Genomic DNA, 5305 nt, shown 5'->3' with positions numbered 1-5305 from the left:
CACCGAGGGCGCGTCGTGCCCCCCACACCATCGTTCGCCCCTTCGGGGACCCACGGGAGTGGGAACACTCCCAAAAAGTGGGAAGTCAGAAGGGGGGGGGTCTGCGGTATGGGTAAAGCACACAGCCCATGTGAGCGTCCACGGTCAGAGCCGGGAGAGCAAGAGTCTGTGCTGCCACCAGGCTTGCCTTTCAGACTTTTCCACGTGGGTGGAGGGGTGCCACGTCCGGAAAGCCAGACGGGGACCCCCCCTTCACATCTCCCGGCCCACCGCGGTCGCTCTCACGACCACATGCAGCCTTCCCGGTCAAGGGAGAAGCATGGGGCGTGCCGCTCAAGGGCCAAGGGCTGCCCTCACTGGCACACAGTGAGGGAGACCCATGACAAGGGGTCCACCTGAGCCCCTCCCGGGGAGGGGACACAAGCTTCCCCTGCCTTACCGTCTCGACCCCCTCCCCTGAGCTTTAGGAAGCTGCTCGTGGGGCACGCCACCACCACAGTGGGGACCCGAGGGGACTCACCGCTGGGAGAGGAAAACGACACCACCGCTCGGCCTCGGGCATCTGACAGGCAACCCGGAGTACTCCAGGGGCACCACAGAGGACCAGGGGAGGCACGCTCACGCACCCGCAGGGATGCGAAGCATGGCAGCGAGGGAGGCCTCCCCCCCACTTTGGGGAGGGACCGCTCGCAAGGCACACGCCAAGGCGGCAAAGCGAGAATGCCTGCTGCGTCCCAAAGGACCCAGGCCCCCCCCCCCCGACTGACACCCGAAGGCAGCAGGGCGGGAGACCAGAGGTCAGGCTGGAGGCCGCACCCCTGCCTTCCCCCACACCACCCGCAGGTGGGGGAGGAGCAGCGAGGGGCCCGCGACAGAATGAGAGGCGCGGCCCAGCTCACCATGAGCGGCCGTCCCTCATCTGGCGCGGCTTAAGCCCAAGCCCAGGAGAGCGCCACATCACCACATCGATCAGTCCTGGCAGAGCCAGGGAAGAGCCCAGAAGAGGGGAGGGAGGGCCAGCAAAGACAATCACCACGGGGGCCTGCTTCAGCTTCACCGGCACCCCCTCCTCCTCCTCCTCCTCCCCTTCCTCTCTCAGGGGAGAGACAGCGGCTGACAACCCCGGGAGGGAGAACGCCTGACACGTGGCACGGAGCCAACAGGGTGGGGTTGTCCCAGCCGAGCCGCCGGGTGCCCGCAGCAGGGAGGCACACAGGGTAGAAGACCCCACAGGGCCACGCGCCCTGCCGCCCTCGGGTCAGCCAGAGACCGGAGGAGACACCGCAGCACGGGCCAGCTGGATGCACAAGTGAGAGCCGGCGCACAGGCCCAGGCGAGCGGCCCCCACGCGGGGTGCAAAGGGCAGGGTCAGGCCTTGGACAGCAGCCGAAAGCCCAAAGCCCCCCACGTGCATCCAGAGGCCCAAGGTCTCCAGCGACAGGCGCTGAAGAGGATCGTGTCAGCATCTACCTGGTGACAGAAAAGGCGTATTTCGGCCGCGAAAAATGTCCATGCCCAGCAGCGGGGCCCACCCACAGGACGTGGGGGTATCCCCGGAACCCCCATCCGGACACTTGTCCCCCAGCCCTGCCCTAGAGTCGCCAGACCCAGCGCTCTCAGAGCCATCTGGTCGACCCGGGGAGCGTGACCGCAAGGAAGGGACAGGGACATGAAGGAGGTGGAGCCGGCCGGCCAGCCGGGGAAGCCCTTCCCGGCTTGCCCACGCGGGCAGGTATCGGTCTGTCCGGAGCTCCAGACGGGGACTTGGCTCCCCCAAAATCCAGGACACACCATCCAGCTCAGGCCGGTCCCCACCTCCCGACCGATCGACCGACCGACAGGGAAACACTCCGAGGGCGGGGGGCGGGAAATGAGAGCGTGGGAAACGAAGTCTTGTCCAACGACCGGGACCCTACATGGGCACGCCTCAGGCCCAGGTGCACCCTTCCCGGCCACACCCGGGAGCAGGGGGCCGGCGGGGTACCGTCCACCGTCTCCGGATCCATCAGGACTTGGAAAAAAAAATGTTTCCACGGAGGCGCCTCCGACGAACGGACCCCGCGAAGGAAGGCGCCGGGGCCCGAGCCACCCTTTCCGCTCCACCCCTCACGTCTTGTGCCGGTCTAGACCTCGTGAGTACGACTCCGCACGGGCCGGCGGTAGCCATCAGTCGGGGGGCAGGCGGGGAGGGGCCCATGCCGGCATGACGACCGGGAAACAAGCGTGCCGGCCACCGAGCCTGTCGCGCCCTCCAACGCCCTCAGCGCACAACCCGGGCCGCTCCTCACTTCGGGGATGAGAGGCTGGAGGGACCGCAGGCGGGAGTCATTCACGCTCCAAAGGGCGACCCGGGACAAGGCCAGGCCACCCGAGCACAGGCAGTCCCGGGCGCCGCACACCCTCTCCCCTCGCTAGGGAGGCGGCCCGGCCCAGGCCTGGTCGGTCCCCGGGGCCGGAGCGGCAAGAGCGGATGCTGGTCGACCCGGCCAGGCGGCCCCAGAGCCTGCCTGGGGAGCGCGGTGACAGTCACTCCCTCACAGGCCTGCAGGCCCAATCTCCGGTGAGAGAGGGACACTCCCAGGCCTCTGAGCCACCGGAGCTGTCGCCGCCAGTGTCGCCAGCCTCCCGGAACTCTGACTCAGGCCGGATGGCTGAGTCACATCCCTCGCGAAGGTCCCCAAAGCTGCAGAGGGAAGGGACGATATAAAAGCGGACACTAGATGGCACGCGACAACCGCCACCAACGTCACCGGGACAGATCCGGAAGGCCGGCCGGCCGGCGGCGACACAACGACACAGCGCCGGCCACCCAAATGCCCGAGCTCTTCCCGGGGCCGAGGCGCCAGGCGTCCTGCACGACCGCGAAGCTTGCCTCGCGGAGCTGCCTCCTGGCAAGGCACTGCGTGGCGTGATGGCAGCAGATGGAAAGAGGGGGGCGGCGGCGGCGGCGGCGGCGGCGGCGGCGGCGGCGGCGGCGGGGAAGGAGCTGGGAAGAGGTTCTCGCTGTTGCCTAGAAGGAGCCGCGCTCGCTCCCCCAAGCATGTCCCTTCCTGGGCTTGGGAATTCCAGAGAGAAGCCGGCGCGGTGAGGGTGGCACTAGCGAGAGAGATCTCAGGTTCCCCTCCACCTTCTCTTCTCTCCCCCACCCCCACCCCACCTCCCTGCACGGAGCTGGAGGAGGGAGGGAGAGAGGGAGGGTGGGAGGGTAGGCGGGGACTGGCAAAAACGAAACCGGGCAAGCTCTCGGAGAACGACAACGCAGGAGTCGGTTTACCTGCCACCCTTACCGACGGAGACGGTCTGTCAAAAGCAGACAAGCAAAGCCCAGAAGCTTAGGAAGGGAGAGAAGGATACAGTCGATCCTAGGAAAGTGGAAATGAAAATCTCTCTCTGCATAGACTGAGACAAAGTCCAAAGAGAACAAATGGCTGCCTGGGGCAAATGCTCTGGTGGTCAGGTCATAGAAACATGGATTTCAGCATGACTGACCAACCACAATGGAGGGAAAGTACAACGCAACACTATGAGTGTGTGTGTGTGTTGGGGGGGGGGGGTGAACTGAAATCTCATCCAAAACAAAACAAAACAAAACAAAAAAAGGAAAACAACCCCCCCCCAAAAAAAACCCAAAAAACAACAACAGAAGAAGAAGAAGAAGAAGGAAGCCCACGACCAACAGGGTCAAGGCTCCTGCTTTCTCAACGCGGTGGCTCTGGTTGCCCCTGTGTGGTGCAGGTTCCATCTCTGCCTCAGGAAAAACTTCCACTTGCTGCCCGTGGGTGTGGCCAAAAAGTAAAACATAAAGCTGAAACGGGAGGGAGAGGGGGTGGAGAAAACCCGAAACAAACAATAAACTTTGCAAGTCTCAGGATTGCCATCCTGGGGTAGTGGAAACAAATCCGACCAGGAACCATGAGGTTGCAGGTTTGATCCCTGGCTCACTTGTTGGGTTAAGGATCTGGCATTGCCGTGAGCTGTGGTGTCCGTCACAGACGCGGCTCGGATCCCGCGTGGCTGTGCCTGTGGTGTAGGCCGGCAGGTAAGGCTCCGAATTGACCCCTAGCCTGGGAACCTCCATGTGCTGCGGGTGTGGCTCCCCCCCAAAAAAAACCAGAAAGAGAGAGAGAGAGAGAGAGAGAGAGAGAAAGAAAGAAAGAAAGAAAGAAAGAAAGAAAGAAAGAAAGAAAGAAAGAAAGAAAGAAAGAGAAAGAAAGAAAGGAAGGAAAGAGAAAGATAGAGAGAGAGAAAGAAAGAAAGAAAGAAAGAAAGAAAGAAAGAAAGAAAGAAAGAAAGAAAGAAAGAAAGAAAGAAAAAGAAAGGAGAAAGAAAGGAAGAAAGGAAGGAAGGAAAGAGAAAGAAAGAAAGAAAAGAAAAAGAAAGAGAGAGAGAGAAAAGAAAGAAAGGAAGAAAGGAAGGAAGGAAAGAAAAAGAAGGAAAAAGAAATCCATCTTGGAGTTCCCGCTGTGCCTAGGTCACAGCTGAGCCTCAAGTTCGATCCCTGGCACAGGAAAGGCAGTGCAGCAGGAAAAAAAAAAAAAAAAAAAAAAAAGAACAACTCCATCTTGCTGGTTGGGCAGGGGAGATGCAATTGCCGGATGACATTCCACAACTCTGCCAAACTGGCAAAACCACGACGCACTTAGTACAGGAGTCATTGAAGACATGGATGTGAAAGCATCTTCTTGCTATCGATTCATTTCCCACAATCCCAGGAAGAGCCATTGGAACAGGGCTCCCATTCCTGGCACGATATCTTTTCTAGGTGTGGGTGGATGCATCTTTTCTCATGGTTGTTTTCCTTTTGACCAAACTTAACTTCAGCCTCCACCATGTCATCTTTTGGGCTCTCAAGCCTGCCATGAGAATATGGTCACCAAAGTCCTCGCCCAGAGGCACCTTTGCCCAGCACCAGTGCCGCCGTCTCCCCCCACCTCCTCCTCCTCCTCCTCCTCCTCCAACCCCCGCCAAGCACCCCACCCCCCACCCCGCTTTGTATTGTTCAGCTGTCTTGCACTGGTCTCTCACACGGTGGCGGTGTGGTCCTACGCATGTCTCCCAACCACATTCAAGTGGACTTCCGGGATCATCATTTTCTGTTTCCTAACTGCACTTTCGTCGTTCTTAGGAGGTTTGCTTCCCTCCCCGCCTCCCCCCCACCCCCCGCGCGCGCGCGCGCGCCCACGCTTGGTGTTGAATCGGAGCTGCATCTGCTAGCCTGAGCCACAGCCACAGCAACGGCGGGATCCGAGCCACATCTGAGACCTTATGCCACAGCTCGCGGAAAAATGCCAGATCCTTAAACCCC

This window comes from Sus scrofa, chromosome 10, assembly GCF_054392235.1.
Source record: "Sus scrofa isolate SSC_HxYL_T2T_F1_AM1 chromosome 10, Sscrofa_HxYL_maternal_Yorkshire_Landrace_v2.0, whole genome shotgun sequence".
Lineage (NCBI taxonomy): Eukaryota > Metazoa > Chordata > Mammalia > Artiodactyla > Suidae > Sus > Sus scrofa.
This window is presented reverse-complemented; position numbering follows the sequence as displayed.